The sequence below is a fragment of the Vicugna pacos genome, chromosome 8, assembly GCF_048564905.1.
Source record: "Vicugna pacos chromosome 8, VicPac4, whole genome shotgun sequence".
Lineage (NCBI taxonomy): Eukaryota > Metazoa > Chordata > Mammalia > Artiodactyla > Camelidae > Vicugna > Vicugna pacos.
Genome location: NC_132994.1, coordinates 20,984,130 through 20,997,934, shown reverse-complemented (window position 1 = coordinate 20,997,934; position 13,805 = coordinate 20,984,130). Strand labels below are relative to the sequence as shown.

At 38.8% G+C, this 13,805-nt stretch overlaps 1 long non-coding RNA gene across 3 annotated transcripts in view; it reads left to right on the top strand.

Moving 5' to 3' along the window:
- Positions 1-3,353: 3,353 nt before the first annotated feature.
- LOC107033196 (uncharacterized) overlaps positions 3,354-13,805 on the top strand; it is a 70,521-nt gene continuing 60,069 nt past the window's right edge. For all 3 annotated transcript variants that reach the window (XR_012075213.1, XR_012075214.1, XR_012075215.1), the window contains exons 1-2: positions 3,354-3,479; positions 4,704-4,832. This is a non-coding gene — a long non-coding RNA (uncharacterized lncRNA). The remainder of the gene's footprint in view (positions 3,480-4,703; positions 4,833-13,805) is intronic.

Here is a 13,805-nt window from a genome sequence, read left to right as displayed (position 1 = left end):
CATGTTCGCAAGTCTTAGAGACTTTGCGCTAGCATATCATTTAGGATTAGTTAGCATACTAGTTAGCACATTAGTTAGCTGCAAGTGACTGAAATCCAATGGAAACTAGTTAGGCAAAGAGGGGAATGTATTATATAAGCACTGGGATTTTTACAAAATCCAACAATTTTGACTCAGTTATCTTCTGGATATTGTTTTGACAGTAAAGATGGTTTTGAAAATAGCCTCAATAGTTTCTGACTTGTTCGAGTTACAGTTTATCTTTAATGTCCTCTTTTCTAACCTGTATATATTTACTAACTCAACAATTCTCAACCCAGGCAGTGCAAGTGTAGAGGGTGTTTCTTGTGAAGAGGTATTCTCTCATTGCCTGGGTGTACTACTGGCATTAGTGGGTGGGGACACGGATGCTAAATCTCTTGCCAGAGACCATTCTGCATGATGAAAAATTATCCTGCCCAAAATGCTAATAGCAGGCCCATGGAGAAACACTGTTAATGTAAGTCAGTTTTTGGAAGCCACATCATAATTTCACATGAAATTTCACTAAGTCAAATCTCTTTATCTTATAAACTGCATTTGGATTTTTTAATCCACTTTTTTAAAGTGTAGACTTCATATTTATTTTAATTTAATTCACTCTTGTTGTTGTTCATCATGCACTCCAAATTATTACTTATTATTATTACCTTTTTTATTTTTAATTTTGAGTAAGTCCTAGAAGAGCCACCATAAAGTAGTGGCTACATTATGGGCTAAATCAGACAGTCATAGATTTAATACTGACTCTATCACATTTAAGATGAATGACCAAAGACAAATTAACTTCTTAAATCACGCCTCTGCCAGGTGAGGCTCTAATGGTTAGCTTAACATTTGGTTGTGAAAATAAAATCAGAGAGCCTAGAATAAAATTACTCAATGCATAGTGGCAGTTATACTGATAGTAATCATTATGATTATTCACAAATTTGATAAAAATGCCTTATACAGACTCACCCAATTATTGATATAAATGTTACCATTACCTGTGCTCTGTCCTGTGCTCAGGAGGTCTCCACTTAGAATGACATTTTTCCACTGATCACCATCCCCAGAAGACCTGTTTAACATAATAGGCAGCTGTTACGTTACCAATTATTTTTAGCATCTTAGGTCATAACTTGTCCATGTGTGTATCTCTTGAGCTTCAGTTCCATCTAAATCATGCCCTGTCATTTCTAGTCTTAAGATCATCCTCTAAGTAGAGAAGAAGCAAAATCTGTTTCAAGTAATCCAGGATTCACTATTTTTCCAATGGAAAGCTAATTAGGAGAGTAAAGTAGCAAGTTAAAAAAAAAATTCTGTTCCAGAATATATTTTAAAGTATTCACAGAAATCCTAAAATTTAGACATAATTATAAACTCTTCAAATGCAATCTTCAAATGCAATCATTTACATTCCCACATCAAAGTTTATTGACTAGGCAATTATCTGTGGATCCAAATAAATGATTAAATTCACTAAGCCCTGAGGCAACAAAGATCATTGCTAGAGCACACGGTTCTCCTTTAACTTAGGATCTAAATGAAACAGACATATGTTAAATATGTTTTGGGAGGAAAAAAGAGAAGAGACCTGTAAATGTTGTTCAGATTTAAGGGAAAATTAAATAAAGGAAACGTTTAAAGATCCAAGTGTATCTCTGTGTCCTGACTGGTACCTTTGAACCAATGAGAGAACTTAATTTGAAAAGCCATATGAACATAGGCTAGGACAGGTTCCTTAACCCTCTCATGGATAGAAATGCTGGGCATGCAGCAATTATCTTTTAGGAATGCCCCATTTGGGTCATATAGGAATAAGCGCTGTTTCCTATGTCCTGAGAATATAGTATTTCAGCAGTGCTCCATGTAAATACACCTCATTAGACTAGGTGAGGGTATGGCCTGGAAAAGAGCAGAGGATGTGGGAAGCAGGCTGTCCTGCTGTATTGTATGTGGGTACACATGCATGCTGTCCCCAAAGGAGACATCTGTCTAAGAAAATGCATGCCCAAGAGCTATGAGTGCCCTCAGGGAATTCCATCATCTTCTCCTTTCCATGATAGTGTTATTCTCATCATTTAAATTTTGCAGGAATCCATCAAACAATATGCACTGAAAAACTGCCATGGTCTGGGATCTTGGGAAGGTTCAAGGTTACAAAATCCAAACAGTCACAGTTGCCCACAGGTTAGTGGAAAATTAAAGATTTTAGGGTCTTCCATAATAAAAAGTATATGCTCTACCTCTAAGACACATTTATTCTTTCTGATATGTATATTATTTTTTACATGTAGAAAAACGTGTGGAGGGTGCTACAGTATTAGAACTGAAAGGGATGTCTCAGAAGTCAACCTAGCTGTAGTTCACTTACACCAGATCCATATTCAACAAATATTTATTGAGAGTCTATTGAGGGTCTATTTCTAAGTACTCTTGCTGCATTTAATTCTCCCCACAAATGTATGATACAAATCGTTTTAATCTTTATTTAATGGATAAAATGGAAAAAAAAAAAAAGCTGTTCAGGTCAGAAAAGAAAAATGCCTTGCCCAAGATCATAGAGCAAGATTCCTAGACTAGTAATTTTATAGTCACAGGCTAAATGATATTAAATATGTATATATACATATTTATATTTATATTTATATTTATATTTATATTTATAAATAAAAATAGGTTTCTGCATCCAGCCCCCCCGCTAGGGTCGCCTGAGCCAACCCTCAAGCCCCCTACGTGGGGAGAAACTGCAAATACCTTACCTGAAACGTTTGAGCTTAGCCTGCCGGTGGAATTCCCGAGCCCGGCCACAAGGCCGAGGGAGGGAGTGGACGGAGCTTCACTGGTGCGCCGAGGCCTTTTTTAATCCTTGTGACTCCGCGGCTCCATGCCTCTAGGGACAAGTCACGTTCGTTGGTCGTCCTGTAGTTCAGTCCCTACTTGGTGAGGCCGGCGTGAAGGGAAGGTTCTGGGATGTAAGCAGAGCGTTAAAGGACAAATTTGACCCTGGCCTCCAAGGGCTTCTTTAGGGAGACCTTGCCCTTCGCTCATGTCCACCTGGACGTGTGCCCTCGCCTTCAGCCTGATTGTGAACAGCAGTAAGAGTGCATCTGCGCCGTATTTTCATGTTCTGTGCTCCCCTATTCCAAACCTTCCACTGTGACCTTTGTGATCTGAATCCACGGGGAAAAGAATCTCCTCTGTTCCAGGGGACCGTGACCCACCTGACCCGCTCCACGTGGCCGAGCGCGCGCCGCAGGAAGGAGCCCGACGGGGTGACGTCACCGCGGCCTCCAGCCCGACGCCGTCAAAGGGGCGGCTCCGGCGCCGGCGCCCGCAGCCGAGCTGAATCACCTCCGACGGTCTTCCTGCTTGGATGTGGACGGCCCGGGCTGGCTAGGCTCGGGGGCTGGGGACCGCAGGAGGCCTGAGGACCTGTTTCCTTCTAGAACCAGGTATGGAGGCGGGACTCCAGGCAGGCGGCAGGGCCCGTACTTTGGGGCAGCAGTGGAGGTGGGAGCTGACTTGCTTGTTTGGACCCTGGAAGGACCAGCAGGGTATGGGGTCTCACCCCAGAGCCCACACAACAAAAGATTTTCCAACCGCCTGTCCCACGGTTCTAGAGCCTCGGTAGTGATTATGCCGGGTTACAAGCCCGGGAATCAGTGACACAGCGCATTTCCTCCATTCACTCAGAGGTCTTTAGGTCTTTATTTGGACACCATGCTAAACTCTAATCTTTGATTCCTTTGTGCTTTCAGTGTAATGACATGTTCTGTAATTTTTTTTGTTTGTTTCAAATATTTATTTCTGTGGGTTTTTTTTTTCTCTGAAATAGCACTGATTCCAGGCATTCTTCCCTTATTCAGAATGGCTCTAAAGTTACTCTGGTAATTATGCTTGTTGTAGTTTTCAGTGGATGGCCTTTGTGGGGTTAATAAAGATCTTTTAAAGCACCGATTTAGTAACACAGTTTTACCGAGAGTGTTCAGGTGCATCATCGAATGTGTTTTATGTATCTATTTTGCTATGTTAATATTTCTTTTTTATTGTACAAAACATTTCATTTTTATGTAGCCAGAGTAGTTGTTTTTTTTTCAACCTGGATTTCCCATCTTGCCTAAAAATAAATCTTCAAATTCTAGGTTATAGGCAGATTTTATAATTTTCTTTTTAAATATATTATATTTAAAGACATTTAAATCTGTAATCCTCATGGAATGTATTTGGACATGTGGTGTGGGGCAGTGGATCCAATCACTTTTTTCCTCCAAAAAGATGGCTATTTGTTTTAGTACCACTTATTGATAAACTCTTCTTGACCTACTGATTTGAAATTCCACTTCTATTAAACAATAAATTATTGTATACACCTATAAAAATAAATAAAAATAATTTCACTTGATGCTGTAAAACTTAGGTTTAAAATGTTTTAAATATAAATATATATAGTAAATTTCTGTGTATATTCTTGTACATATTGATATGAACAGTATTTGAAATAAAAATTATAGCAATGACTGCACAGTGTTTTAAAGTTTTCAGAGTATTTACATATGTATTATATTAAGTGTCAATAAAAATAATACTATTAATAATGATTTTTTATTGTCAAAAATTTTGCTAGGTAATTAGCATATGAGGTTAATCCAGGCAGATTTTATTTTCACATTTTACAGATGAAGAAACTAAGAATGTGAGCCCTAAAAGAACTTGCCCAAGATGACAAGCAAAATAAGCAGCAGAACTAGCCAGGGCTCAAATCCAAATTTTCTGGCTCCAAAGCACATGTGCACTGGAATATATGTGTGAGTAGACATTTAACGTGTTATGGACTTTGTATTTTGATCACTTTTCTCAGCTACTTGGAAATGTATGAGAAGTTATTATATGCCTGAAAAATAGCTTGTACCACTGAAACGTAGAAAATGTTTAAAACCCAACATAGGCCCTAGAAATTTCAGTTTCTGCTGCACAGATGTTAGTCATGAACTCTCTGTTCAGGAGTGGAAACCATAACATTCTGAATCACGTCAGCTGTCTGCATGTAAAGCCAACCCCGAACCGTGTATCACCGCCCCCACCCCTCCACCATGCCACCTCCACAAACAATTAGGAATGAAATGTGTTTTTGTACATCATTTCTTTGATGACATTAAATCACAAATTATTGCACAAACAAGCAACCAAAAACATAACATGCTATTACTTTAGATTTAGAATACTTCAGTATATAAACATCAGAATATAAGTACTATCTAACGAAGCCAGGTTGTATTCGCCTTTTCCTGGCTAACAAAAACATGAGATCCTCCAATACTGGAAACCATGATTTCAGCTTCATAGTTATTTTCCTAGAATTGAATAACCCCCTAACAGGGTCAGGTAACTGGTTTGATCATGGCATAATCATTGCAAAATTAAAATGTTGATTAACAAAACATCCGTCATACAAAAAGTCATATGAATCGCATTCACAGTCTGCGTTGAGCTGTTTTGACATACAGGTTATTTGAACAAATATTTTAGAGGAACATTCTAAAATCAAGGAAGAAAAAAAATGAAATAACATTTTGATAAGTACCTGACCTGTCCTGGCATGTACATTAAGTAGGGATAGAGTAGTTGCACAGACTGCTTTCTGTAATCTGGCTATGGTCTGCTTGGAAGTGCATCCGTATTTTGATGGCAAATTCAGAGGAAGAGAAGACAGAGTAACTGCAAGCTTGGCTTTTCTTTTCTAATAACCTTTGCTCTGCCCTGGGATGCCTGACGTCTATGATGTTGGTAAGGTTTTATATTTTACAGAGTGAGATCTTTTTAAAAATACTGTTATGCAGGCAATTAAGATTAAAGTCAACTTTCCCTTCACACTCCCTAGTAATATGCTTCTGTATCCAAAAGATAAGAACTTGAGAAAGGGCTCACTGGGACAAGCCAATGGGCCTGGAGTCCAGGACTCCGTTTCTGACAGTGATGGCAAAGGGTTTTATAGGGGATTGCATGGCTACCCTCCATGACGTTAGCCTGAAGAAGGAGAAGATGGGTATTAAGAACACATGATGACCTTTACTCATCTGTTATGTGTCTGACATCTAAGGATTTATCAAAATCATTTGTGAACGTCTACAATTTTTGGCTTCTAATGCCTTTGTTGTGTTAGGCAACCTTGCACCAGGAGTCAAATGCCCTTTGTTTCAGTCCAACCTCTTTCACTTACTAGGTGAATGAACTTGGCAAACCTTTTGCTTCTCAGAGCCTCAGTTTTTTTTTTTTTTAATCTGTTAAAAAACAACAACTGTTGTCCTGCCAGGATCATCAAATTTCAAACAGTTATTCTAAAGAAGGGACAAATGAGAAAATTAACCTGAACATGCAAAGATCCCAATGTAGCAGTAAGGTTCTAATTACCTTGCAGAACCCAGAGGTTTGTCCCCAGAGGCTAGCTGCTGACTACTTGGAGGAGATTATCAGCATCTAAATTGTGGAGTTCTCACTAGGCTGTCCCTCTTTCAGATCATTAAAAATGCAAAATAAGAACAGCAGTGTTTATTCTTGAAATAGACAATTGTTAATTTCTCTCACCCAGGGAAGTACCCATTCATCCTTGCCTTTAGTTTCTAAAATCAGAAATAATTTGTTCAAAAACAATTATTAAGTACTTACTGTGTCCACAGGCTGCTCTTGTGATGACAAGTAATTTTATATTGTTTTATACACCTATACATACAGCTATTTTTTTAAAAATAGAACTAAGTTTTCTTCAGTATTTACAAACTGTTTCTTCCCTCACATATCTATTTACCCCTCAAAAAATTCCAGTAATTAGGTAAACAATAACTACTCCTTCCAGAAACCATACTGTTTTTCTACAAAGAGAAAATAAGAATTTTACTGTATAAAAGAAATCTGAGGAAGGGAACGAATCAGTTTGTGACATGAAGGAATAAAGAGGTAGAAGAAGTAGGCCCACAAAGAGGAGTAAATGATTTTATTAGTTTCCAAAAGATTCGCAATGATTCATGTCATTAATCAAATTTTCAGAAATTCAAATATATTGAACCAGCCAAGGTGTATTTTGCCTTCCTCAAAGCAGTTCCCAATTTGTAATTTTCTATCAGTTATCCACACTTTACCATTTCTGACATGTACTGACCTTTCCATATTAATATGTTCTTTACTAGATTTACAATTTTGCTAATACTGCTGTCAGGAGAGTGTTGTTGTGAGATGGGGATGGGAGAGGTCAGCAGTTTCAGTAACATCCTTTTTAGTAAGATCATGAATTTATAAAGATGGTACAGAGCTGTAGCCAACTCTCCCAGACAATTTAAATGGGGATATATGCTAGGAGAGAGTGGAACATTGCAAATAGTGTTATCTCAAAGAACTCAAAGAGCAGATTTAAAGAAAAGAGGGAATTAACAAATTCCTGGAATGATGAAGCCTTTTCTCCTGCTAAAAATAGTTCCTTTTAAAAGAGCAGCTCCAGAAATTCCCTTTTTCATCTTCACCTTTACCAAGACCGTTACTCTTTTATAAGACAAGTACAGTATTTTGCCCCCAAGTGATTTACTCTGTAATTCCGCTTTGCTAATGATCATCCCTCTTCACGTTCATTGAAACATTTATGAAGTAAACTTAGGAAGATAACAGGGGATTCCTTTGAAATCTGCACAGTACCTACTATGTTTTAAGTGCCATTCTTTTAAGCCATCCTGTGTGATGAGTCGACACATAATATCTGAGGCAATTAGATTTAAAACATGCTAACTGCCGCTTTTTCTCATGTTGTAATCATTATCCAAGTAGCATTTGGCATCATCATTTTGGTTTGTTCATTCGTTTGAAGACCAAGTCACAAGAACAATGTTATTTGTTTTTAATTGTTCTGCCCAGTCTCTAAAATATCTGCAGTTGTTTTACATTTGAATCAAATTTATTAACAGACATATGGTTATAACAGAGAAAGAACTCCAGCTGGTGAAGCCCTAAGCTAAGCCCACAATAATTTGATCATTTGCAAATTATTGTCACTTGAATGTTTTCTTAGTACAGCTTAATTATGACTCAGCTAAGTCCAGAGTACAATGCACTTCCTGGGAAAAGAAGAAATTGAGAGCTCTCAGTGCAAATAAGGCAAGCTTTGTTATTCATGTAGGTTTGTCCTGCACAACTGAACATCTGCTAATAAATGTGTTTCCAGTCTCAATGATAGTTTTTGCCTTCATCACTCAAACCTGGCATAAAATTTACATCAACTAAGAATTCATGTTATTTACTCATTGCTAACTGTTACAATCCCATTAAAATTTTAGCCCATCATATCCTCTGGAAAATTAGAAATGTTTATAAAAATAAATGCACAAATAAGACAGAGAGGTGTTTTGCCTTTTTTTTTCCCAGAAGCTCTTTGACAGGTGGTCACCTTGAAATTATGCGGCAATCATATAGCCGATTTTTAAAAAATGATCTTGATACAGAAGGTAATCAAGAGCTCTTGGGAGCCACCTCTGCATTTTCCAAGCAATCTTTTCTGCAGTTTAAATATGTTCATACAAATCCTAAATGACATATAAAGCAATTTTTGCCTTCAAACTATGTAGATTAGTCATAGCATTGTAATTAAATGTCACAGAATGGCAAATAATTATCTTACTTAAATGGTTAATATAGGAAAAGAACAGTAACTATCAGTCTGAATATGTACACATGGTGCTTGTGGCTTTATTGATATAATTAAACTTAAAAACATTTTATTTGTGTGGCCCTACCTGCCACTGACAAATCAAGTTTGAGAATTAGTATTTGACTAGAGGGCGCAAAGTCCAATGATTTTAGCTCCACTTCAACCCACCCTACTTAGAAGAGTATTGGAATATTAAAACCCTCATAGTCTCTACTTGCCAGAAAAAATAGCAGGGTCAACTCTTTCCATGTGAGGGACCTAGGAAATTTACGATAGTAACAGCCTCCTTGCCATGGCCTGTCTTTCTCTTCCAACTGTTTCCTACCGCCTTGGCAGATTTTTGGAATTTACTCTGCTAATGGAGGACATGTCCTGTTCACCTCTTCCAAGGGATAAGGGCTAAACTAAGCTCACAGCTCACTCCTTGAGGGGGGGAGCACAGTTCCTATCTTTCAGAATGTTTCTTAATTCTGTAAATCTTCTGAAAAATCCAGTAGTTGTAATGCATCATGTGGTACCACATTGTCAAATCCATCTCTTAGCATCCTTTCCCCCTTCGTTAAGACAGAAGACCATTATCATCCAACTGTCCTGCTCAGGGTGGTTGCTTTACTCCCCAAGAGCATGCACTTCTAGGAAGAAATAAGGAGTTGGAGAGCAAGTCCCTAAAGTCTTGCTCATCTCCGTTTCTTCTCTGACAGGGACAGGGCCTAAGGCCTTTCTGCAAACTTGATGCTCAGATCATGCCAGAGGCATCCAATGTAAGTGCAGGGCAGGTATGTCAATTAGACAATAGGACCCTGGTGAAGAGGATATGATACAAATGGCCCATATCAGTCCACCCTTCTGACCTCAGTGCTACTGTATTCATTGGGGCAAAGGATCAGCAATTAAAAACCAAAAGAGCACAAACAAAAATACTGCTCAGTATCACAAAAAAAAAAAACAAAAAACGCACACTGTATTTTGCCTGAGTCATTCCTGTTGAAGAGTTTCTGTCATCCCATAGGGGAGGAAAGATTGCAAGTTAAAACCTGAACGATCGTCTTAACAAATATCTATAGGCTAGACTCCTGGGTGTCAGAGTAAAACAATGTGGGGATTTTTTTTTGCTGTTACTTTTATTTTTTGTTTTTTTCTCTCAACAACTGTCTGGAACATATTTAGTGAGAAAAGTTTCTTACCTGCCCCTGGATGAAAACTTCCATGTACTAAACTTTTTTGATCAATCTTACGCAACTAAAAGTTCTATGGTTTAATCACAATTCAGTTTCAATACAGTTATTGAAAATATCTAGTCTGAAAGTCAACAGAAAGTCAACAGAAGTGAAGTCTTCTCCGATGTACCCTCCCTGGGCCTGTATCCAGCAGCAGGTCAGGGAAGAGGGCTGTGATTCTTCTCTCTTTTCCTGCCTTATGCTTCAGACCTCTCCTCATCTCACCCATCAGGGTTTCTGATCACATTCCATCAGGACAGATGGGAAGGGAGGAAAGGTAAAGCAGAAAAAACCTTGCTTGATAGGCATTTTGCTAAATTGACTTTGTACTCCCCAGACTCGTCATGGATTTAAATTTTACTGTGTATTTGGTGGGGTTTTTCAGAGATCTCTTACTGAAGTCCCGTTAGTCCAGTTAAGGCAAGCTTCTCAGTTTGGTCTATTAGAAATTGCATATAATTTTCTCCTTTGCTAAAGTTTCCTTGTTCCTATGGTCAGCCCTCCCAGACAGGACTCAGAAAACCCCATGCTGCCTCTGCCTCTCTCCCTCTATGCGTCTCTCTGTCTCTCTCTCACTCTGTGTGTGTGTGTCTGTCTGGCTGGCTGGCTGGCTGGCTGAGTGGCATGGCCCATATTGTACACAGAAAGCACACACGCACTGTTACTTCCAACAAACTTGGAGCGTACAGGTCAAGCTTTGCACAGCACAACCTTCACTGTCACTCCCACCACCAGGCCAGTAACCAGATCACGTCTCCCAAGAGGGAGACAAGCACTGATCCACTAGGACAGCCGCATTTTAGGAGATGCATATGAAGTTCCCCTAGGAATCCTGGTAAAGTCTTCTCACTAGACTTGAGTGAGTGGATGTCACAGCACAGCTCTTGCTAAACGAATCCTCCTCACATCTTTGATACTACTCTCCCAAATCCCAATCCTTTTATACCCTTGTTAGAGATATCTTGTTCTGCTTCAGGGCCCCCAAGATCATCTTCGTGTTGTCTGATTCACTTGAAGGACTTTCAGGACTCTGAAATGGTGTTACAATCATGGTTACAGTTAATTACAGTAAAATAATACAGATTGTGTATGAAAAATTTCTCCTGTCATATCAGTAAACAAAGGATGTTGAGGCCATCAAGCCATCAGCCACTGCAGCTACCTCCAGCTATGTACCCTGAGGGGATTCAGGATAGAGAAAAACAGGATACTGGCCTTAGAGTTATATCAAAGTTATATCATTGTTATATCAAAGGAATGATTTCATTGAGTCCAGACTCTTGCATCTTCCCATATACAGAAAAGCACTATATTCATTAACTTAAGATGTCTGGTTTTCTTCAATTAACAGTAATCTTTTGATATTCCCACTACCTGGTTTTTACAAAAACTTCTATATATCCTGGTTCCTCCCCTACCTCTTCAAAGCAGTCTCTCAGAGTGATCTGAGAACTGTCTCCCAGGCTTAAGTCCTTGGTATGTCCACTGAATGAAACATAATTCTCAACTTTTAGGTTGTGCATTTTTTTTCAATTGACAAGATCCATCTCAGCGAAGTGAAAAGGCACATAGACAAAGTCCAGGAAAAACCAGATATAAATGTGCAGAATTTGAGCAACCCAAGCCTTCTGAGTTAACCTTAACCCTTTAGTTCAAAGTTCCCATTAAGATTGAAAATTAATTTGGGCTGCTGACTCCTTCCTCAAGATTAAACCTGAGGAAACTATGGAAACCAGGGAGAATCATAGATTATAATAATGAACAACAAATTTTTGTAAAAAAAAAAATCCCTAAGGAACCTGAATTCCACCATAAAGTTACCATAAACTGGTAGAAATGTAGAGAATTGAGAGGTTGGTAGAAGAAGAGGACTCAAAGTCAAAGCCATAGGTGGCCAAAAGAAGCAGGGAGAATATAGGTCAGAAGAAATATTTCTATTTAGCCCTTTCCTCTCCCCACACTCTAAACGTAGTTGACCCTTCATTCTTGAGACCAGGAGGAATGGCCCAAGGTCAGCCTCAGAAGGATGAAGTCTAGTAGCACCAGAGCCCTGCTGATGTGGGGACTTAAGGAAAACAGGTGAAGATTAAATAGCCTCCCTCTGAGTCTATCAAGAAAATGAAGACTGAGATTTGACTCCTGAATTTAGCAACAAGAAAGTCACAAGTGACCTTCTCAAGAGCAGTTGTTTTGGGGGAATGTGGAAGTAGAGCTAAAATATGGAGGAAGAGAGGCAACTAAAATGATTACATTCTATTTAAGAAAGAAGAGAGGGAGAATTCAAGACAAATGTTTTTTTAAAAGCCCTTCCCCTGAGTGTGACTCTAAGAGAAGGAAGAAATCAAACACTAGGTAGAAAGAAAAATGGAAATATCTATTAGCAGAGAAGAGGGAGACTGATGAAGGAGATAAGGGTGAATCACTGCAGCGACGTCCCTGAGTAGACAAGGGGAATGTGTCCTGGTGCCCAAGTGGAGGGGTTGACTTTCACTAGAAATAAAGACAGTTCATTCATAGTTGGTTAATTTGGATTCCCTAAAGACAGAGACAGAGACAAGAATTTCATGCAGGTAGTTTAGTTGTTAGGGAATCCTAGAAAGCAGAAGTGAGGAATTAAGAACAGTGAAACAAGGAAGGTTAAAATAAGTAAGTAAATTTTAAAAAATATTATGTTTTTAAGCCATTTTCCAGTCTAGAAAACTGGAGCCCAGTCTCTCTAAGGGACCCTCTGAAGATCTATGGAAAATGGATATCAGATCTGATCCACTGAAGGACAAGGAAGCTGGGACATCCTATACCCTGTTGGTTGAGGGTTAATCCTTTAAGAATTATCTCCTCTGCACAACCCATACTGCAGGGAGAGGGCCTAGAAATTTAAAATTGAAGAAGGAAGACATTTGAAGGATAGTTCAAAAGTAGTATGATTGGATAAAATTGTCATAAGGAGTTGGAAACATAGGTCATAGTTATGAGAGTGGGATGCTTGAAATTAAGATTATGGACATGTCACCATTACTAGTAAATGAAAAGGACTAGTGGAGCCATCCATCCATGGAATTGGATGGCTAAAGTGATGGGAGACAAGATCGCTGAAGTAGAGGTCAAACTGAGACGTCAATGTATGGAAAGATGACCCACTTGAAGGATATAATCTTGAAAAATTAACACAAGAGGTCATGTTGGAGAGACTGACAGTGAGCCTAGAGCTAAATAATAAATAAATGAATGGAGCAACCTAGGAGTTGGTAGATACCTTCAACAAGAAAGAGTAGTATGCATTGATGTACCCAAGGGTGTAAATACTTAGAATTGCAGGAGCATGGTGGTAATAAAAAACATACTGGCATTCGTTGTTTGTTTTATTATAGCTTTTTAATTCTCTGCAGACAATGAACACTTTAATTACCTGGACCTGGAGAAGACTGCACCCTCACTCATTTTTAGACATCTCGAAATGTGCAGTATATATTGAGGATATGTGATCTCTAAAACTTTTGTGATACTGGGAGTAGGGGGCATTTTCTAGAAGCAGCAATAAGGACTGAGAAGTACACCTATACCCTGTCTAGGTACAGCAGTGTAAGGAGTGTGAGAGAAATCACTTGAGAGAGAGAGTATTCCAGGGGCCAGCCAGGAAGAAGAGCTGAAGTACTCATTGCTGACTGTGCCTTCCAGAGAGAGCAGTGGGTTATTTAAGGGTCTGAGATTGTGAAGAAGGTATTGGGAGGACCTGAGAGGGTTGAATAGGGGCCAGCCAGGTATTAGAACAAAAATGTGAAGGGAATGTTCAGAGAAGTAGTTGGAGATTTTGCTAATTACTGACTGACTTTCAGAGGGTACAGTGGGATTGTTTTAGGAGCTGGAAAGGGTGAAAA